Source organism: Ranitomeya imitator, chromosome 9 (genome assembly GCF_032444005.1).
Source record: "Ranitomeya imitator isolate aRanImi1 chromosome 9, aRanImi1.pri, whole genome shotgun sequence".
In the NCBI taxonomy this organism is placed as follows: domain Eukaryota; kingdom Metazoa; phylum Chordata; class Amphibia; order Anura; family Dendrobatidae; genus Ranitomeya; species Ranitomeya imitator.
The window spans coordinates 135251941-135275580 of NC_091290.1; the positions used below are offsets into that span (position 1 = coordinate 135251941).

The 23640-nt window shown below is 45.4% G+C and overlaps 1 protein-coding gene and 1 long non-coding RNA gene across 6 annotated transcripts in view; one reads left to right on the forward strand and one right to left on the reverse strand.

Moving 5' to 3' along the window:
• The window catches only part of LOC138649031 (uncharacterized), a 19719-nt gene extending 17169 nt beyond the window's left edge, over nt 1–2550 (reverse strand). The window contains exon 1 of the long non-coding RNA XR_011315227.1: nt 2152–2550. This is a non-coding gene — a long non-coding RNA (uncharacterized lncRNA). The remainder of the gene's footprint in view (nt 1–2151) is intronic.
• ZFHX3 (zinc finger homeobox 3) overlaps nt 1891–23640 on the forward strand; it is a 94024-nt gene continuing 72274 nt past the window's right edge. For 4 of the 5 annotated variants that reach the window (XM_069739107.1, XM_069739111.1, XM_069739110.1 and 1 more), the window contains exon 1: nt 1891–2088. The gene's annotated coding sequence lies outside the window, so the exon portion shown is untranslated. Of the gene's footprint in view, nt 2089–9974; nt 10015–23640 lie in introns of those variants that run through there. The other variant, XM_069739108.1, reaches the window with a different exon arrangement.

Here is a 23640-nt window from a genome sequence, read left to right on the forward strand (position 1 = left end):
CATCATCCCCGGTCACACTGAGTGCAGCCTGCACAGCGGAGCCCCCCAGAGCTGCCGCATCCTCCCTGCACCCCTGTTATGTAGGGGGGCTACTTCTGCCTCCTCCTCTCCTTCATCATGCATCGCCACAATCAGCAGATAATGCTGGAGAACTGGGACTAACTTTTCTTCTTACTGCTGATCCCTCCCTGCCTGCCCTCTGTCCTGTCACCTGTGCCCCCTCCCTGCCCTCTGTCCTGTCACCTGTGCCCCCTCCCTGCCCAGTCTCCTGTCATCTGTGCCCCCTCCCTGCCCAGTCTCCTGTCATCTGTGCCCCCTCCCTGCCCAGTCTCCTGTCACCTGTGCCCCTCCCTGCCCTCTGTCCTGTCACCTGTGCCCCTCCCTGCCCTCTGTCCTGTCACCTGTGCCCCCTCCCTGCCCACTCTCCTGTCATCTGTGCCTCCTCCCTGTCCACTCTCCTGTGCCCCCCCCTGCCCACTGTCCTGTCACCTGTGCCCCCTCTCTGCCCACTGTCCTGTCACCTGTGCCCCCTCTCTGCCCACTGTCCTGTCACCTGTGCCCCCTCTCTGCCCACTGTTCTGTCACCTGTGCCCCTCCCTGTCCACTGTCCTGTCACCTGTGCCCCTTCCCCTACCCACTGTCCTGTCACCTGTGCCCCTTCCCCTACCCACTGTCCTGTCACTTGTGCCCCCTCCCTGCCCCAGTGTCCTGTCACTTGTGCCCCCTCCCTACACACCCACTGTCCTGTCACCTGTGCCCCCTCTCTGCCCACTGTTCTGTCACCTGTGCCCCTCCCTGTCCACTGTCCTGTCACCTGTGCCCCTTCCCCTACCCACTGTCCTGTCACCTGTGCCCCTTCCCCTACCCACTGTCCTGTCACCTGTGCCCCTTCCCCTACCCACTGTCCTGTCACTTGTGCCCCCTCCCTGCCCCAGTGTCCTGTCACCTGTGCCTCCTCTCTGCCCACTGTCCTGTCACCTGTGCTCTCTCCCTGCCCCACTGTCCTGCCACTTGTGCCCCTTCTGCCCACTGTCCTGTCACCTGTGCCCCTTCTGCCCACTGTCCTGTCACCTGTGCCCCTTCCTGCCCACTGTCCTGCCACTTGTGCCCCTTCTGCCCACTGTCCTGCCACTTGTGCCCCTCCTGCCCACTGTCCGGTCGCCTGTGCCCCTGCCACTTCCCCTGTCCATTACTCCCTCTTCCAGCAGCGGTGCCCTCCGTCCTTGCCCAGCCCCTTGCTCACAGTCACTATCCCAGCAGCTCTGTTACCCCAGTTCCTCCCCATTCCTTCACCCCTGACTCATTCCTGCAAACTGCAGCCAGTGCCCCCTCCCTGCCATCCATCCCCTCACCTGTGCCCCCTCCCTGCCATCCATCCCGTCACCTGTGCCCCCTGTCCTAACCCTCCACTTCCTGCCCCTCCTGGAGCCATTCTTTTGCCCCCTCTCCAAACTCATTCCTGCACATTACTCGTCGCCTGCAGCTCACCCCCAGTCACCTGTGCCCCCTGGCACCCCGCCACCTTGACTGTCCCGACACCCCAGCCGCCCCTAGTGCCATTCTCTGTGTGTGCCACCTGTGCCCCCTGTCCCAGCACTTCCCTGTGCCCCCAGTGTCATTCCTGAGCACTTCTTGCCCCCCTGGCACCCCTCGCCCCGCTGCCCCTCGCTCCCCAGCCCCAGCCCCTCTCCTCTCCTCCCCTGTCCCTCTCTCTCCCCCCCTCTCCTCTCCCCTCTGAATCTCATTGATCCAGGCGCTGGTAATTAGCCCTTCCCGTCGTGCCTGTGTAATGAAGCACATGCGCACTGAATTAATCAGCCATTTTTTGCAGGAAACTAATTAGCAGAATAAAGATCCAAAGAGTTTTTTTTTCGCTCGGCGACCATCAGATGTGAGCGCGGCTCCTGGTGTCCGGAGCTTCTCCCCCCCGGCTCCAGCCCCGCGCCCCGCACCGCTCCGGGGCTCAGCCCGAGCGGCTTCATGGGACCCCGGGAAGAACCGGACCGGACTGAGGCGAACAAGAAGAAGAAGAGCCGAGCCGGAGCGAGCAGCGGCGCCGCCGGGGCGCTCCCGGGACCACAGCCCGCCGTAAGTGCCAACTTCTCCCTGCCCCCTCCTCCTCCCGCCGGGACCTCCGGGCACCGCACTGACCTGGGCTCCGTGTGCGGCGGCTCCTGTCAGCCCGGGCTCCGTGTGCGGCGGCTCCTGTCAGCCCGGGCTCCGTGTGCGGCGGCTCCTGTCAGCCCGGGCTCCGTGTGCAGCGGGATGTGCGGGTCCTGTCACCCCCGGCTCCGTGTGCGGGTCCTGTCACCCCCGGCTCCGTGTGCGGGTCCTGTCACCCCCGGCTCCGTGTGCGGGTCCTGTCACCCCCGGCTCCGTGTGCGGGTCCTGTCACCCCCGGCTCCGTGTGCGGGTCCTGTCACCCCCGGCTCCGTGTGCGGGTCCTGTCACCCCCGGCTCCGTGTGCGGGTCCTGTCACCCCCGGCTCCGTGTCATTGTGCCGCCTGCTCTGCTCATACACACACACACAGGGAGCAGCTCTGCTCTATTAGCACTGCACATCTGTGCCTCTGCCCAGCTATATACTGTATACCGGCATCTGCATATGTGCCAGCTCGCTGTATACCCCCTGCACTCACACTACCACATCTGCACTATGGCTGCTTATTACACTATATACCTCCTGTACACATCACATACAGAGACCACAGCACTTCTGCACTTCTGGCTGCTTTCTTATTGTATACCATGTGCATATATACCTGGCCAGTGGGTGCACATCACCTATACACACTATCCCATCTCAATAATAGCCAGTTTATTGCATTCCATGCCATCTGCATATATACCTGCACCCATATATCTGGATAGTGGGTGCACATCACATACATCTGTGTCATCAGAGTGGTCCCATGTCATCTGCACTTATAGGTTTATTATACTGTATACCATCTGCATATATACCTGGCACAGCCAGCTATATACTGTATACCATCTGCATATATACCTGGCACAGCCAGCTGATTACACAGCACCTATACATCACATATACACTCATAGCTGGTGTATTCTACTGTATACCATCTGTATACATATCTGCCCCCATACAGCTGATTACACTGCCCCTATACATCACATATACACTCATAGCTGGTGTATTCTACTGTATACCATCTGTATACATACCTGCCCCATACAGCTGATTACACTGCCCCTATACATCACATATACACTCATAGCTGGTGTATTATACTGTATACTATCTGTATACATACCTGCCCCATACAGCTGATTACACTGCCCCTATACATCACATATACACTCATAGCTGGTGTATTCTACTGTATACTATCTGTATACATACCTGCCCCATACAGCTGATTACACAGCACCTATACATCACATATACACTCATAGCTGGTGTATTATACTGTATACTATCTGTATACATACCTGCCCCATACAGCTGATTACACTGCCCCTATACATCACATATACACTCATAGCTGGTGTATTCTACTGTATACCATCTGTATACACACCTGCCCCATACAGCTGATTACACTGCCCCTATACATCACATATACACTCATAGCTGGTGTATTATACTGTATACTATCTGTATACATACCTGCCCCATACAGCTGATTACACAGCACCTATACATCACATATACACTCATAGCTGGTGTATTATACTGTATACTATCTGTATACATACCTGCCCCATACAGCTGATTACACTGCCCCTATACATCACATATACACTCATAGCTGGTGTATTCTACTGTATACCATCTGTATACACACCTGCCCCATACAGCTGATTACACTGCCCCTATACATCACATATACACTCATAGCTGGTGTATTATACTGTATACTATCTGTATACATACCTGCCCCATACAGCTGATTACACTGCCCCTATACATCACATATACACTCATAGCTGGTGTATTCTACTGTATACTATCTGTATACATACCTGCCCCATACAGCTGATTACACAGCACCTATACATCACATATACACTCATAGCTGGTGTATTATACTGTATACTATCTGTATACATACCTGCCCCATACAGCTGATTACACTGCCCCTATACATCACATATACACTCATAGCTGGTGTATTCTACTGTATACCATCTGTATACACACCTGCCCCCATACAGCTGATAACACAGCCCCTATACATCACATATACACTCATAGCTGGTGTATTCTACTGTATACCATCTGTATACATACCTGCCCCATACAGCTGATTACACAGCCCCTATACATCACATATACACTCATAGCTGGTGTATTCTACTGTATACCATCTGTATACATACCTGCCCCATACAGCTGATTACACAGCACCTATACATCACATATACACTCATAGCTGGTGTATTATACTGTATACCATCTGTATACACACCTGCCCCCATACAGCTGATTACACTGCCCCTATACATCACATATACACTCATAGCTGGTGTATTATACTGTATACTATCTGTATACATACCTGCCCCATACAGCTGATTACACTGCCCCTATACATCATATATACACTCATAGCTGGTGTATTATACTGTATACCATCTGTATACATATCTGCCCCCATACAGCTGATAACACAGCCCCTATACATCACATATACACTCATAGCTGGTGTATTCTACTGTATACCATCTGTATACACACCTGCCCCCATACAGCTGATTACACTGCCCCTATACATCATATATACACTCATAGCTGGTGTATTCTACTGTATACCATCTGTATACATATCTGCCCCCATACAGCTGATAACACAGCCCCTATACATCACATATACACTCATAGCTGGTGTATTATACTGTATACCATCTGTATACACACCTGCCCCCATACAGCTGATTACACTGCCCCTATACATCATATATACACTCATAGCTGGTGTATTATACTGTATACCATCTGTATACACACCTGCCCCCATACATCTGGACAGTGGGTGCCCATCACATCACACACTGTTACACTGCTCCTTGCTTTTCTCCATCCCCTGTGCCCACCATATATGCACTGATACATCTGAGGACCCATCTCTCACACTCTGTTATTTCTTACATCTTGTCCTTCTCCAGATCGTATGATGGAATTGATACAATGTATCACCATTGATAAATAACTTTTTCTTCTTTTTGTGTGGGGGTCATTTTCTTCTTCTCTCTTGCTTGTGCCCTGGGTGTTCATCTAGGCAGTATATCCCTGTGTTCCCCCCTGGCTGTGACTTGGCTGTCCCCCTGTATACTGAGGATTCGTGCCCTGTGCTCCATACCCCAGGATCAGTACAGGGGCCGCTGCTGCTGGTGCTCGCACCATAGGACGTCATTCTCTTTGTCATTCCGGGAGCACCGGCCTGCATCATATTGACTTTAATTTCCTATTTTATTTTCCCCCGGATGTATCTTTTTTTTATTTCCTATTTCTCGGTACATTGTTAAAATGTATCACTGCTATTGGGGGTTGGGGGACAAAAAAAATACCCCCCCCCCCCACACAATGTAGCGATGATTTCCATAATCAATAAGTGTTTGTAGGAAATCCTTTTCCTTCGTTTCCTGTACTTTTCAGCTGGGTGGACTGGGCAGTCGCCTTCCTTCTCTAGGTGCTGGGATTCATACGGTGCTTGTGTCTCTTTACGGACGTCACATTGTGAACATGGATTATTGCTGGGTGTCTGGAATATGGGGGACATTGTATGATAGCGTACGCTCCCACCTGGAAAGTACGTGCACGTTTCTTCATCATGCTGCCTCTCGATTGTAATATACATATGTGTATAAATATTATTTTTTTTTCTTGTCAGGGTAATTGAGCTATAGACAAATTGTTATTATTATTATTTTTTTTTTTAATTTATTTTTTGCTTCTAATATGACGAGGTGTCAGAGGTTGACCTGTCCCTTCCATCACTATATGGCTTCTGTTATAGGATGTAGGATGTGGACTTTGACCAGCTGGATGTTTTGTTTTTTTTCCTTTTTCGTCTCGGAGGTGAAAGGTACTGATGCTGAACATCCCTGGTCCCTCAGATGGGTCAGCGAGACCTTACCCCCCTCCCACAACATTGTATGTTCCTTGATTGTAATAATACTTTCTATCCTCACATCCAGATGTGTTGGGTTACTTTTTTTAATTTATTTTCAATACATTTAAATATTTTTAGTTTGTGATTGATTAATTCACTTTTGTAGATTTAATTTTGTATTGTATTTTTGGCATATTTGTACGCTTTTTTTTTTTTTGTGTGTGTTTGTTTATATTACATTCAATCTGTAAGAATAGCTCCAAGCTTCGGTTATTGTGGTTAGTCTGTAGCTAGGCCTGGAAGCCAGCAGAGAATATGTCATATTTTGTTTATTATTTTCTTTACCCTCTTCGTCCTTTTCGGAGGGGTTGCTTCCTTTAGGGTCACGTCAAGTTCGAAACCGTGAAGAAAGGTGCAGGGAATCCTAGAGTGGGAGAAAAGCTGCCCAACAAAACGGGGTCAGCTCCTATGCTAAGAGGCGACGATAACACAAAAAAGAAAAGAATACCAACTGCTTTTGGTTTAGTTTTTGTTTTTTAATCTTTCTAGGCCTCTTCCTCTCTCCAGTTTTTTTTTTTCTTTTCCATTTTTCACTGTGTCCCTGTCTCTTGTGTTACAGATTGCGACCTGCCTGTGAAGTATTTGCTCTAAAGCTTAGCTAAAAACAAAACCAGCAAAAAAAACCCTATTGAATTCAGGCAAATAAGGTTAGGTCTGCAGATCATATTACAAAGCAGTTTTGAATATACTGCCCATCGCACCAGACCAGTTATTCCTGTTGTTACGACTTGGAAGAAGAAAAAAAAAGACCTTTAAATCGTAATTTGTTAGTACAAGAAATGGAAAGTATTTTAAGCTCTTTTTCTGCCTGATAATTCATCGTGAGCCCATCCCTTTTTTTTTTTCCCCTCTCCGGTTGCATATCTTTTCAGGGACGTCTTCTAATCAATATAAATACCGTAAATAAATATGTAATTTATAATTGTTTTTTTTTTTTTTTTATTATAATTTTTTTTTTTTTATCCTACCCTTAATTTTTTTTTTTTTTTTTACTATGGGCTTTTGGTATTTTGGGAGGAAGTTGGCTGTGATGCTGTGGTTTTGCAGTTACACAATGTTATCATGTTTGTCATCGCTAAATCATTGCGGTGGTTCTGAATTTTCAGTTGTGGGGGTCAGAAGCATGCGCTTGATATGTTTTCCCACTACCTGTCAGTCCCCCTGTTGCTCCACCGCTCGGGTATTTAATGCCCCAATCATGGGCATGGCTGTGATTTCCAAAAAAGGGCCTGGTACCAATCTGCCCACCAGTCATCCATCTCTCTATCTCTCTATCTCTCTATCTATCTATCTATCTATCTATCTATCTATCTATCTATCTATCTATCTATCTATCTATCTATCTATCTATCTATCTTTTTTTTAATCTGACTTGTAGAATGGCAGGGCCTCGTGCAATATTTTATTAACGCACCCTGACAGGTCCGGCCCAACACGCCTGAGACGTGGACGTCCCTTATATTTAGCTTGGTGGGAATTTTTAATTTTTCTTATTATTATTTTTTTTTTTTGTTTGTTTTTTATGTCGGTGGCCCGACGCTGGCTCCACTCGCCCGTCTTTCCCCTCGGTTTTCGAATTATTATGTAACAGAATCCAAAGCTGCATTAAAAATTCAGTATTACAGGCTGATTGTAATGCTGCCTCATTAGAAGCCCTGTCTGGCCCAGTACTAAGTCAAACACAAAGCAAGGGCTTTTAGATTTTAAACACCAATAAATATTAAGCATCTGAGCAGGAACTTCCAGTGGCCAAGGCTTTTGGCTCATGTCCTCTCTTCCCAATAGAGAATTATTATTTTTTTTTTATATTTTTTTTATTTTTTTTATTCCAAATTATTGTAAATTTTTTTTATTTTACATTTTCATATTATTATTATTATTATTATTATTATTATTATTTTGCTAGATTTTAGTGTATTTTTTTTATTTTATTTTTTTTTTTTTAACTTGGCTCATCAGAGGTCACTTGTCCCCCCCCACCCCTTCTTCTTCCTCCTCCTCCTTTTTTTCACTTTTTTTTTTTTTTAGTTCCTCATTTCATTTCGGAAAGAAATAGAGGAGCGAAAACATTGTGTAATGAATGTTCAATTCATTTGCAAATCCCGACTCTGATGGTCTCACGCTGAGAGAACCGAAAGTGGAGACCCCCACCACCACCTCCATCATCCCTTTACAATTTTTTTATTTTTTTTTATTGAAAACCTGTTATGTCCACTTTAATTTGTCACGCGTCATTTTTTTTTTTTTGCAGCTGCTTTTTTTATTTATTTGTATTTTTTTCCCTCCTCTGGTCCTACAATAAATCTGTGTGGCCTATAATATGACAATGATTCTGTGAGCTGGGGGTCCGACCATAATTTTTTTTTTTTTTTTTTTTCTTCTCTGATTCCAGTAGCCAGAAATGCCTTTAAAGTGCTCCTGTGTGTTGACACTTTGGCTCCCTGGGAAACCCTAGGGTAACCTCTTCGTGCCCCTCCGCCGCTGGCCTTTTGTTCAATGGAGAACTGAGCTAAGGTGCTTTTCATTGTGACTGCAGGGAATCAGGAGATCTATGTGTGCCGCCTGCTTTTAGAAATCCATCCGAGTTTATTTTATGTGAAGACGTAAAGGAGTAAATGAGTATTGATTATCTATATTATTTTTCATTATTATTATTTATTTTTAATTATTATGATTTTTTTTTTTTTTTTTTTTTGCATCTATAGAAATCAATACTATGGATTGATGGATTTTTTTTTTTTTTCTCTTGGTCTATATGACACCCCAAACCATGATTCCACCATTCGTCAACCTTTTTTTTCTCCAGGTATCTTGCATTAAAAAAATTATTGTATACGTTGGATGCCAAAACACCGGCCCGGCAGCGAGAAGGTGTGTTTTTATTTTTTTATTTTTTTTTAGACTCCCCAAGGGAGCTGTAATTTTTTTTCCCCCATCATATCCTACATCTAATACAAGAGGGGCCGTCGATGCGTGGAATATTTGTTTTTCTTTTGTTCTCATCTGGCCTGTTAAGTCTCCAGCTGTGCTTTTTTTTTTTTTTTTTTTCTTCTACGCACCTTTTTGCTCTGTTTCCTCCATCTTCAACATCTACAAAAGAATCAGGTAGTAGACTGATCCACTTCACCCCCCAATACTATCCGTCTGATATAAATCACCGCCATTTGTTGTTTTGTTTTTTTTTTTTAAATACCCTTTATGTCCTTTCTGATATACTTTTAAGATAGAACTCATGTCGGAGAACGTATATATATTTTTTAATTTTTCTTAAAATTTATTTACGGTACTTACTGTATATTTTTATTTTTTTATTTTTATGATTGCGTATAGTCATTTGAGAGGTGTAGAATTTTTTTTTTTTTTCTTGTACGCTACTGTAGAGCCTGGGGGTGACTTTAGGGGTTGATTGTGATGGCGTTGGCGCTGGGCATGCCCTGCATCCTGGTTACTAAACACCCCCCCCAAACAATCAACCAATCTCTGAATAGTATTTCTTCTTTTACCCTCCACCCCTCCTTTCGTTCCCGCCTTCTTGGTCGCTGACTATCCAGTTAAAAAAAAAAGCCGAGCGTTGGTCTCCACGGCAACAGAACCTGAACGACATTCATCAAAGATACATATATTAATTTACCCGGGGTATTGTTATGTATAAAAAAAAAAAAGTGCTATTACTTGTTCTATACGCTCCTACCTGTCTGCAATTAAATCTGGGCTTACATCAGCCACATATTAATCTTTACAAAAAAAAAAAAAATTCTTTTGTATCAGTTACACTTTTTTTTTTTTTTTTTTTGTAGCCGGATTATGTGCATCATTTCCGCAAGACTCCGATTCCGGAACGCAAGTAAACCTAGCCTTATCCGGGCCTGCTCGTTTCGTAAGGGTACATCTACTTCCTTTGCAAAAGACCATATCAAATTATACCAGTAGGACAGGATTTCTCTTTTTTTTTTTTTTGGGGGGGGGGGGGGGGGGAAAGGAGAGTCTTTTTTTTTTTTTTTTTGCCACGCCGTCGTTTTAATAAAAACGATCATGTGCATTGTATATTATGTAATCGTTTCGCCCTTATTGTAGAAGGTCTATTGAAAAGCTTGGCTAAAATCTGGCTACAGAGATGCTAATAGATGGAGAGATATATATATATATATATAATTTATTTATTTTTTTCATTTGCACATACGAGGACTTCATTGAAGCTTACGTATGGGGCTGCGATAGACGTCATGGTTACTGTTCCTTTAAGAACGAGGTGAGAAATGTGTCGGCGTTCCCGGGGATAGGCTGGAAGGCCTCCTGCCCACTCGTTTCGCTTTTGCATTACATCATCTGAATTTTGGGATATTTTTCAGACCCAACCTGTTTTCAGTCCATCTGTTCTCTGCCAGTCGTTACGCAGCTTTTTATCTCCGTCTCGTGTATATAGGTTATTAGGACAGCGTCTCCCTTTTTTTGGCACGTACAGGTCTGATTCAGCATAAACAAGGTGGACCTTCTTGGATGCTGTAGCCATCAGGGCCCCGATAGCACATGAACCGGCATTAGGTGGCACTGTCCTAGTGTCTCGCATAACGTAGATGCTGAAATCCAGAGATCAGGATCCTCTCCTGCCTGTGATTTACATACATGGATCCAGAACGTCTCATGTCTTCTATAGCATAATATTATTTTATTATTTTTTTTATTGCACATGATTGCAGACAATTCATCCCTCCTTTTTGCTGCTGGAAGTATTTAGAAATGTGCAATAAAAATGAAAAAAAAACTGATTATGGAACAGTATCTGGACAAACAGCATAATATGCCCCAATTCCTCATTCAGACATCGGTGAACAAAAAACTTCTGCTTTTCATCAGTGTTTGGCCCATGTGTTGGTTTCTACCACCTACTTTCCATCAGTGTTTTTATCTGATTTTTATCAATGTTTTCATTTGTTACGATCTGATTTTCATGAGTGTTTGGTCTGTGTGTCGCTTCTTACCATCAGTGTGTAGTCCGTGTGTCGGTTCTTAGCATCAGTGTTTGGTCCGTGTATTGGTTCTTACCATCTGTGTTTGGTCCGTTTGTCGATCGGTTCTTACCATCAGTGTTTGCTCCGTGTGTCGGTTCTTACCATCAGTGTTTGGTCCATGTATCGGTTCTTACCATCACTGTTTGGTCCGTGTGTCGCTTCTTACCATTCGTGTTTGGTCCATGTGTCGCTTCTTACCATCAGTGTTTGGTACGTGTGTCGGTCGGTTCTTACCATCAGTGTTTGGTACGTGTGTCGATCGGTTCTTACCATCAGTGTTTGGTCCATGTATCGGTTCTTACCATCAGTGTTTGGTCCGTGTGTCGCTTCTTACCATTCGTGTTTGGTCCGTGTGTCGCTTCTTACCATCAGTGTTTGGTACGTGTGTCGGTCGGTTCTTACCATCAGTGTTTGGTACGTGTGTCGATCGGTTCTTACCATCAGTGTTTGGTCCATGTATCGGTTCTTACCATCAGTGTTTGGTCCGTGTGTCGCTTCTTACCATTCGTGTTTGGTCCGTGTGTCGCTTCTTACCATCAGTGTTTGGTCCGTGTGTCGGTCGGTTCTTACCATCAGTGTTTGGTACGTGTGTCGGTCGGTTCTTACCATCAGTGTTTGGTCCGTGTGTCGGTCGGTTCTTACCATCAGTGTTTGGTCCATGTGTCGCTTCTTACCATCACTGTTTGGTCCTTGTGTCGCTTCTTACCATTCGTGTTTGGTCCGTGTATCGCTTCTTACCATCAGTGTTTGGTACGTGTGTCGCTTCTTACCATCAGTGTTTGGTCCTTGTGTCGGTCGTTAATTACCATCATTGTTTAGTCCGTGTGTCAGTCGGTTCTTACCATCAGTGTTTGGTACATGTGTCGGTTCTTACCATCAGTGTTTTGTCCGTATGTCCATTTTAACCAGCAGTGTTTGGTCTGTCAGTTTTTACCACCTGTTTTTCATCAGTATTTTTTATCTGATTTTCATTAGTGTTTTAGTTTTTACGATCCAATTTTTCTCAGTGTTTGGTCCGTGCGTCGGTTGGACCGTGCGTCGGTTCTTACCATCAGTGTTTAGTCCGTGTTTTGGTTCTTACCATCAGTGTTTCATCAGTGTTTGGTCCATGTGTCAGTTTTTGACCACCCGTTTTTTATCAGTATTTTTTTGTTTTTCATTAGTGTTTTAGTTTTTACGATCAAATTTTCATCAGTGTTTGGTCCGTCTGTCAGTTTTAACCATCAGTGTTTGGTTTGTGTGTCGGATTTTACCATCCGATTTTCATTACTGTTTGGTCCATTTTTGCCATCAGTGTTTGGTTCATGTGTTGGTTCTTGCGATCAGTGTTTCATCAGTGTTTGGTCCATGTCTTGGTTCTTATGATCAGTGTTTCATCAGTGTTTGGTTCATGTGTTGGTTCTTATGATCAGTGTTTGGTCTGTGTCCATTTTTGCCATCCGATTTTCGGCAGTGTTTGGTCCGTGTGTCGTTTCTTACGATCAGTATGTCATCAGTGTTTGGTTTGTGTATCAATTTTTACCATCAGTGTTTCATCAGTGTTTCTTTTTTTTTTTTGTTTTAAATGCATAAAGCAAATCCTCTCCTATCCAATTTTAATCACGTACCGCACGCTGGCTGCACCCTTACGCCATTTACGCGCTGCCTGTGATTTTTCACGGACCCATAGACCTGTATGGATGATTTGATCAAAAGCAGACATGTCTTTGCAATAATTTTTGCGCACAAACTGACTGCAAGTAAAAAAAATAAACGGACATGTAAACAGCGCCATAGATTATAATGGGTGAGTTCTATCCGGGAAGGACATGGACGTGGTAGAATATGTTTTTTGTTATGGCGGAGTTAATTTTGTATGCCTCTTATAAGACTGAGGTCCTGTCTGGTCACATAGGGGGTGAAAGGTTTTATGAAACTGTCACTTATGATTTAATTTTTATTTTATTTTTTTGTAGTATTTTATATCGTTAATAATGAATAATCAGGGCGGACGATTATTGCTTATGAATATCAGTAATTCTCAATCTGTTGCGAAGCTCCAATTGTCGCCACCGTAGTGTCCTGGCCATCATCCTCGTCGTGTCCCTGTGAAGGCAGCCATGTGCTCATTAGGAATATGGCATTGTACCTCCCCTGCGCCAGCGCTGGAATGTCTGCGCCGTCCCAGCTCTATCGCTGCGATCTGTCAGTAATCTAGATTCAGATATCACAAGTTGCTATTGAGCCTGTGTGAGCGGCTGCTGACCCTCCTGCCTGCCAGCTGCATGGTCCAGACCTGCACTCCCTTATCTGATGGTGGCACCGGCCCAGCTACCCCACCGCCCCTCCCGGCCCTCCTGTGATCTTGGTGTCCTCTAAATATGTCTTGTCTTTCCTGGCACTGCGCCCCTCCCAGCCTCGCACACAGTCATGCCTACCCTTTGTCTCCTGCAGCACCGGTGTGCATGTGTAGTGTGGCGTCTAGTGAGATTCATTCCTGCGAATACTTTATACAACCCACAGGGACGTTCCTATAGGGTCCTTGCGGTCACCTATGGATAGTATGGTCAGCAGGAGCCATGCCAGTGTATGATCAGCGTAACTAAAGATGGCACCAAGGCGCCAAACCCAATCCTCATCAGACCTGCAAAATCTGTTCTCATCCTATCCTCATAATTATCAGTGGGGAACTTTACGTGGACCATGCAGTCTGTGTCCAGAAAGTGAAGGAAAAGAAACGTCTATTTTATGCATCAAAATCCATGTTTGTATGTGTAGGAGTCCAGTGGGCGGTCCTACTAATTATGGAGTAGGACCGCCCACTGGACTCTTAGTCATACAAACACCAGGAGCTCAATAAACAAGTTTTGCTCAGTCTTCCCCCACAATTATGTCTTATCGATCCGCTCTATAACATCAGGTATCGTTAGGGAATATGCGATGTGGACCCTTTCCCTATTCTTACCCTTAATCTTGGCAATCCCCACTGATAGTCAGCCGGTCTCCTGGAAATCAAATGTCGGCCTGTCCCATTCCCACTGTTTTCCAGGAGACCGGCTAACCGGCTAGTGGGGTACCGCAGGGGTCAGTATTGGGACCTGTTCTCTTCAACATATTCATTAATGATCTGGTAGAAGGTTTACACAGTAAAATATCGATATTTGCAGATGATACAAAACTATGTAAAGCAGTTAATACAAGAGAAGATAGTATTCTGCTACAGATGGATCTGGATAAGTTGGAAACTTGGGCTGAAAGGTGGCAGATGAGGTTTAACAATGATAAATGTAAGGTTATACACATGGGAAGAAGGAATCAATGTCACCATTACACACTGAACGGGAAACCACTGGGTAAATCTGACAGGGAGAAGGACTTGGGGATCCTAGTTAATGATAAACTTACCTGGAGCAGCCAGTGCCAGGCAGCAGCTGCCAATGCAAACAGGATCATGGGGTGCATTAAAAGAGGTCTGGATACACATGATGAGAGCATTATACTGCCTCTGTACAAATCCCTAGTTAGACCGCACATGGAGTACTGTGTCCAGTTTTGGGCACCGGTGCTCAGGAAGGATATAATGGAACTAGAGAGAGTACAAAGGAGGGCAACAAAATTAATAAAGGGGATGGGAGAACTACAATACCCAGATAGATTAGCGAAATTAGGATTATTTAGTCTAGAAAAAAGACGACTGAGGGGCGATCTAATAACCATGTATAAGTATATAAGGGGACAATACAAATATCTCGCTGAGGATCTGTTTATACCAAGGAAGGTGACGGGCACAAGGGGGCATTCTTTGCGTCTGGAGGAGAGAAGGTTTTTCCACCAACATAGAAGAGGATTCTTTACTGTTAGGGCAGTGAGAATCTGGAATTGCTTGCCTGAGGAGGTGGTGATGGCGAACTCAGTCGAGGGGTTCAAGAGAGGCCTGGATGTCTTCCTGGAGCAGAACAATATTGTATCATACAATTATTAGGTTCTGTAGAAGGACGTAGATCTGGGGATTTATTATGATGGAATATAGGCTGAACTGGATGGACAAATGTCTTTTTTCGGCCTTACTAACTATGTTACTATGTTACTATGTTACCGGCTGACTATCAAATGTCGGCCTGTCCCATTCCCACTGTTTTCCAGGAGACCGGCTGACTATCAAATGTCGGCCTGTCCCATTGAAACGGTAGATGTTGCTGTAAATAAGGATAGGGCTGATGAATTTTAACATGCCCGATCGTTAATTCTCCAATAGTGTCTAGCAGCGGCTTTTTGCTGCCTTCCTTTGGAGCAGACATGCGCTCTCGGCCTATTGGGGCGTACATGTGTATGGGAGGGCTGCGGGAAATATATGGCTCCTTAAAGCACCCGTGAATCGACCCCCCGACAAATGGGAGAAGTGCCGGGCAGCGTTTTTACCCTTTTGTCGTTCTCTATTTTTTTTTTTTTTTTTTTCCTGCAGCCTCTCCGCTTCGGTCCAGGGCGATATTTGTATCTTATTTGGCAGAAGACATTGCCCCCCCAAAATATTAAAAGTGATTGTAGGAAACAAGTAGACGACCATGGAGACGAGCCTTGTACATGAGTCTTCTTCTAGGGTCCCGGGGATCGCTCGCAGTGCGAGATCTCTGCTGCTAGGCCTCACAGACCTGTCCGCCTGCATTCTTCTCTAATTTCCCCTTTCTGAACATAAAACTCTTCTTCTTTTAACTCTGTTTCTTGTAGCAACAGGATTCTGAGTGGGGACGTCAGAATACACCCGTCAGCTCCTCTCCAGCCCGCGGGCCTCTCGCCCTCATACTGTGTCCTGACACCCCAAGTGCTTTGTGGCCGGGTGGGGGGGCAGACATGAACTCCCCATAGTTTAATAACTCCTCTCCAGCGAGTGCGGAGATGCTTATGAGTTAAGCCCACTAAAGCAAGAATGCACATTTAATCCAGGAGTTATCACACGGCAGCTGTCATACTTCCCTGCCTTCTGTAATGATCAATTCAGCCAGGAAAATGTAGATTAAGTGGTGTAAATTCCTCATCACACGTGCAGTCAGCGGCCTGCCTGCGTCTGGCTGCAGGATGATGCACGTTCTGCAAAAGTAACGTAGGTAAAAAAGGGGTTGTTCTCCTCTCCAGACCATTTTATTCTTTTTTTACATAAATGTGTATATTTTGCACTAAAAATCACTTTTGCAATCGTGTTTCATTCAAAATTTTTGCCTCCGTGTTGCAGAGTATCGCTGGCTGCGGAATGAGCTAACTGAGAATCTGTCAGAGAGCTCCTTCTGATGGGGGAAAGTTTGTACTTTATTTTTATTCTATGCTCTTCTCAGCTGATTGATTGACCGCAGACCACAACGAAGTTGAATGGGAATAAAGAGCCCGGAAAAGCCAAATGGTGCAGAATTTTTTATGAAGCCCAACTGTAAAAATGATCTTTAACCCAAAATACTTGAGTTAAAATTGGAAAAAAAAAGTCCTTAAAGGGGGACAACCCCTTCATTAGGCCTCGATTGTAGTATCTTCTTTTTTTTTTCTTTAGGATTTGGGGTTTGATTTTCGTGTAGACGTTGTAGTTACCGCCGTCTTATAAAATCCACAGTGACAGCATAGCATCCTCTAGGGGTGCACAGTTTGTGGTTGCGAGGGGGAAACCTTTTTGTTTTCTGGCTACCCCACCGAGTAGTCATGTGTCTCAAAACTTTGCCTCCTACTTGTTCCATCTGTATTTTATAAAGTGCGGCAACAACAACGTCATCACTGGACCTATAATTTCGGAACACCGGTAGAAACCAAGCAGGATCTTCTTCTACTTATTTGCAACTTTTTTTTTTAAGAGGAAGAACATTCCCAAGTTCCCTGCACTTGTCTCCTCCACCTGAAGGCCTATCTGTTGGCACCCTGGAGATGTTTGTTGGCCTCCGGCTAGCCGCCTTCCTCCTGTGCCTCCCTTCCCTAGGGCACTTGGTGCTAATCAGGGTGTTTGCTGCGATTTGTTTACGAGGGCGTTAAATAATTGTAAACAGCCCGGGTTCCCCTCCCCTGCGCCATCAAACTCCATCAATTAATCTGTTTGAATGTGAAAGGGGATTGCAGATTCCCTGTGGGGTTAATGTTTATCCACGCTTCCTCTACACAACATTAACAAGGAGGTCTCTAAGCTGCCAGGGGGAGGATTAGTGACCTCACACCGGCGGAATGGTGCTCCCCCCAGAGAGTACAGTGCGGCCTTTATCAGCTTGCAGGTAGATAGTACATGTCGCCTCTGGAGACTGAGCAGAAGTGATCTGTATGGCTCCTAGTGGAGGAATGTAATGGTGAAGAAAGGGTGGCGGTGGGGGGATCAGAAGGGGAAGTGCACCGTACACACACACAACGCACGTGATATGTACGGATATGTGCTACCGTCACTCTCTCCCCGGGTGTGATCCATTCTACACTAAAGCCTAGGCACATGATCACCTCCGTCAGCAAGTTGGTCCTAAAATGTTAAGCAGGCCACAATCTATCAGTGTCCGATATTAGAATTTGTTACCTGTATAGATTAATTACTAAGAATCAGCAATAAAGGGGTCCCTTGAGCTCCGATCTGGGGTCCCTTAGAATGCCACTACTTCTTGCTCATGGTGATTTCGCCTTAAAATGGAGTCAAATTATAGCAGTGGATGATAGAAGCCTTTACCCATGCCGAAGGGTCATTCTGGTGCCGATGACGTTATACCCCCCCCCCCACACACACCCGCTAGGACGCATGCATGATCAGCAATGATCGTACATACCATTGGTGTAACTTGTGCGCTTACCCAAAAAGTAAGGGGGCTCACTACCACCTCCAGAGCAGCCAGGGAGATTAGTGTTGACCAAACCAGAAGCTTTTGTTGGGTCCGGACATCTAATATATATATGAGGGGTCTCCCAACTTCTTGATCAAACCAGAAGCTTTCAATGACTCCGGCCAACTAATGTATATCTGGGCGCTCCCAACTTTCCCCGACAGATGGATTTTAACCTTCAGTCCTTCTAGAAGCTGCCACTATTCTGGTGCCAATGACGTCATACACCCCCCCCCCCCACACACACACACACACACACACACACACACACACCCGCTAGGACGCATGCATGATCGGCAATGATGGTGTACGCGGGGCGTACGTACCATTGGTGCAACTCCCAACTTTTTGACCAAACCAGAAGCTTTCGATGAGTCCGGACAACTAATATATATCTGGATTCTTCCAACTTTTTGACCAAACAAGAAGCTTTCGATGAGTCCGGACAACTAATATATATCCGGGGGCTTCCAACTTTTTGACCAAACCAGAAGCTTTTGGATGAGTCCGGACAACTAATATATATCCGGGGGCTCCCAAATTTCCCCGACAGATGGATTTTAACCTTCAGTCCTTCTAGAAGTTGCCACCAGGAGCTCATTCTTCAGAATACACCCACGTGCTGAAAAATTGAGCATACTTGTTTTGAGGCTTTTTGTATTCTTGGAACTTATCAAGCGTTTAGATGACCTATCACTATGTTATCTTGGAAAATGCCCGATATTCATTTTATTGATGTATATTTGCATATATATAGAGATCCTCCCCCCCCCCCCCAACACCGCTTTCTTACATAGTCTTCAAATTAAAAATGGGTCCATGGATTCCAGTTGTTGCCGTTCGTCAGGCTGGGTAAGTAGAGAGCCCACCAGCATCAGATAATGCGGTGGAAGCGATGTGGGGGCTAATTAGCGCGCACCTCCTCATTAGAGCATTATTGTTTTTGTCTGGCAATGTGTAAGTACTGGATACTTGTCTCAATGAAATGCAAAACAGCAATTAAGCCCAGACCTGTAGATCTGATGTAGGGAGATGCCAGGGTGGTGGCGAGAGCTGTCTGGGGACATTGCTTTTCCATCGTCGTCGTATTTTTCTTTCTTTCCAGCCGCCATCAGACGCGGTACCGCACGCTACGCTGCCAAAATCCTCATCTGACCGCTCCTTGGATGCCGGCGTAAAATGGAACTGTGGGAAGTGCATCCGCTTCCACGCAGGCAGGGCCCGCTCTGCTCTCCATTTATTTATTAAATTTCGGCCGTATCTGATGATTTCTGATAAATTGATAAGCGGAATTGTGCGAGTCAATAGAGATGTAGACAGTTTGCCAATAGAACCCTCGAGTTATTGATCGAGCAGTAAATTAAAGTCTTACTTAGAGGCTGCCGATATTTCTAATCTCTTCCCTCGCCAATTACAGGCTCGTGGCTACCGCTAGCCCGGGGCTACAGAACACAACAGGACCGCGATAAGGGACGTGTTTTAGGCTTTTCCGCACTTTGGAGGATTTAAGTCTCCATCATATTTATTTTTATTTTTTTTTACGTGGGGCGTTGGGAACAATAGGATAAGTTATCTGACATGGGATGAAGTGATGGGCTCTCAAGTGATCGTTTGGCCGATAAGCCTCTTTTAAGTCTCTTTATTAGGATTGAAAGTCATCAGTCGGCTTTCAGGGGAGTTAAGGAAGAAAAAATCTCTCGGTAAAATGCTGTGTTCTTTCTAATACCCCAGAGCGGAAATCAATGGGAGGTATAATTCCTACACTTGTCCTACAGCGCCTTTCATGTATTCTGCCTGCTCCTGGCTGCGTCCTTCTGACGTCTACACAAGAGGTCCGGAATGTTCGCGAAGAACAATCGGAACCCCCCGGTGGATTCTTTTTTTTTTTTCATTACTTTTTGAAACCTAAAGATCACAAAGTTTTTCATAAAGCATCAACTTTCACATGTCTATTGTGGCAATTCCTTGCCATGGCCACTGTCTGGTGCAGCCACCCTGGCCGTGAAATATGGTTTCTACCCCCGAAGGGTTCAAGGATGGCCGGGCAGTGTATTAAACGAGACTTGAGTGCAGGAGGCTAGTATATCAGAAGGAGAGATAAGCCGAGCTCCCTGATTGTGGATCAATAAAGGTTAGTGACATCATATCTCAAAGTGAGAGAGGCTTCTTAATGCAGCTCTATTTATCAGATGGGGCTACGAGCCAGTAACCCTTTTCTCGCCTTGTCCTGGTGCTGTGTAGATATATATTTTTTTCATTTTCTTTAAATTTTTATCCCCGATTTTCTAACGCACAAAGAGGGATGACGCGTAAAAAAAGACTGCAGTCCATTTCGGAGCAGTTACCAAGCCAATCTGCGGAGTCCAGTCATCCTGCCGGCTTCCTCCGGCTCTCTTCTTGTACTGTGTGTGTGTATGGATCTTGTTGTGTGGGTTGGTGCAGAATGTTTGTTCGTACAGGCTCGCTGAAGTATCTGTCTAGGAAATGACTTGGGAGCTCTCCAGAAAAGCCTCACTTCCTGACACAGTGATGACTCGACAGCCAAGTTCGTGTCCTTTAGGAGAGGGAGTGACTCCGCGGGCAGATGTGAATCAGTAAGTGTAAAGCGTGGCTTATAGAACAGGTTTGGGCAGGTCGTTTAGAGGGATGCGAGCTAAAGAGCGCACACACGGTCTACGAAACACCGGAAAAAAAAAAACCCAACAGGTCCGCCACAAACCTCAGGTTGCCCTTCGCTTTTTCACCGCCCTTGGTTGGCCTTCGATGGGGGTTTTTACCCACTGAGAGTCCAACCCTCCACATCCAGCATGTATTTGGCCCGGTGCCTGCCATTGACGTAGCCCGGATTATAGACAGACTTGGCAAGCAGCAGAGAGCCCGGGGCTAGCACAGAAACGGGCATCATGCCACTTATGTTCAGCGGTTTTATAAAAGCTTTCTTTTACCTGCAGCTGCTTTCTTCTGACTTCCGTTACTTGCGCAAAAAAAAAAAAGAAAAAGTGGCTTTGCAAGGTGTACCTGTTTGATCAGAGAAGGAAGCTGTAATCGCTTAAGGTACAACATTTTGATTGTTTTAGTTTTCAATGAAACCTACCTGACTTAAAGTGGTATTCCCATCTCCAACATCCTATCACAATGTGTAGTGGCCGTAATATTGGCAAATACCGCCAGTTAGAAATGTAGTATAGTTCTTCTGATTAGCTATGTCACTTACCCCATGTGCAGGGCATTGCGGTAGCTTAGGTATACATGGTTACGACCACTAACAGCTAAGTAACTGTCACTATATGAATGGTCGTAACCACGGATACCTAAGCTACTGCAATGCCCTGCACATAGGGTAAGTGATATAGCAAATCAGAAGAACTATACTACATTTCTAATTAGAGGTATTTGCTAGTATTACACCTACTACATATTTGAAAAGGATCTTGAGACAGGAACACCCCTTTTCTTGCTTTATTTATTAAGCATATTGGTCAACGATTGTTGACCGAAATCACTGATGAAATTCGGTCCGTTTTTCTCGTACGGACGTCTGAATAAAGACGATTCTTCCCATTATATAGATGGAGGGTGGAAGCCTTGTATTGAGTGGACTGAACCCATTTCCACTGCTGAAATTTTGCAAAGCAGGGATTCCGCAGTTGCAAAATTTGCACCCAAAATGTACAGGATTTGCTGCAAATGTCACCCTTTGGACTGCAGAAAACCCGCTGACTATATGATTTGTAGCAGTGAGACTTTTCCGTATCATGCGTGTGAATATTCCGGGCGTTATAGGAAATGTATGTGTATGCGGATCTGCATGTTCTCTCTGCTACTGTCTGTAGTTTTCGTTCAGACCTTTTCTGTATCGTAGATATTGTAGCGGAAAGTTGTCACTGGAAGTGGACCCCGTATTTCTACGGTCGCCTTTTTTTTTTATGTAGGAACAGATCTGCAGGTTCCGAGCTTTCACTAGACGCCTTCCTGCCCTTTTGTGAGATGCTCTTGGCCTCTGTGTAATGACTGACCCCAGCCATGTGGATGAGGCAGACATTGGGGGCTGTTGTAACCTGATCTTGTTTATAAGGGAGTGGTGGTGGGGAGGGAGACAGCGACTTGGCAGGGCCCTATTGCTGGGTCAGGGGGAGGGTCTCCCAGCTGTGCCGCTGCCCTGAGGTTTAGGGCATCTTACCTACGGATTATAATATTAATTACTGTCCAGACAAAGGAGGATTTAGTGAAACTGCTCTGGTCTTTTCCTAGGGAGAAGTGGCCTTCATACATTTTTCAGCCTGAGTGCTGCAGATCCTAGGTTCATTCTCCTGGGAGATGAGAACAAAAGAAGTAGTACTTAACGTTAACCCTTTTGGCTACTGGCTAGTCTGCAGAGGATATGCACTGACAGCCATAGCATTAAAACCTAATATCGTGTAGGTCCTCCATGCGCCATCAAATCTGGTCTGACCCATGGAGGCATGGGGTGGAGTGAAAGACCCCTGAAGGTGTCTTGTGGTATCTGGCAGCAGCAATGAGGATGGATCGGACTTGATTTTCCAGCACAAATCGAATTGAGGCAAATTAACATCTTGATCACATTGTCATGTTCCTTAACAGATTTTTGCCATGCAGCAGGGGTATTGTCCTGCAGATAGAACGCACGGTCGTCATGAAATACCACCACGTGGTCTGGACAGTGTTTGAGTAGATGGAACGTCTCACATCCACATGATGCTCGGACCAAAGTGTCACGCTCGGACACGGGTAACTGCGGCGGACGACACAGAATATAGCTACGACAAGATGGAAAAGGGGAGGAAGGCCCTAACGGTAGGGAGCGGGGGATTGGACACCTTCTGACACCAACCTGTGCCTGTCCCTAAGCTTCCCTAACGCCCTATGTGGGTCTTGACCCAGTGCAGCCACATGCCTAGTCCCTAAATATCACCTATGATCCCTAGCTAGTTGACTGGCCGGCAAGGACGCTAGCCTCGCCACTGCAGATGGTAACACACCGGGGACAGACAAGAAGGAGACTTCGCCGCCGCTAAGCTCCACAGCATCAGAGTAAACTGCATCTGGATAGCAGAACCCCCACAGAAGCAACACCACCATCACAGGCAAGCTCCACACACCTAGCTGGTCTGCGGAGAACAAAAATATTATAACCGACGATCAGCTGATGGGTCATGTGATTATTTATAGGGGGATGGGAGTGGTTACCAACCAACATCAGCTGACAACCTAAAAGACAACTTCAAGCAAGAGACTGACTCTTGCCGAACCAAAAGAAAAAAAAAAAAACCCAAAACCATTAAATTTCAGCAGACCCAGCACTGCTACGAATCCCTTAACAATTTAAGACAATACCCCCTTTCTACGAGAGGGACCATAAAGACTAGACTTGATCGGAAATTACATATGGCAAGAAAGCATCAAACCACTAGTAGTCACCTCTGTAGTCGCCCAATAATTAAGGTCATTACAAACGCAGACCAATGGTGATGTCAATAACGTAGACTCAAGAGGTGCAACAAATCTCCTGAGTTGACGACCTGTGGAACACGTTATGTACATGCATTACTGGGTGTAACTCCAACTGGAAGGTCCCAGGGCTGAGAATGGAACAGCCGCCATCCTATACGACCCGATCACCCTAGTACCCAGAGTCCCTGATGCAGACCTCCACCTGATGTTTCTAGT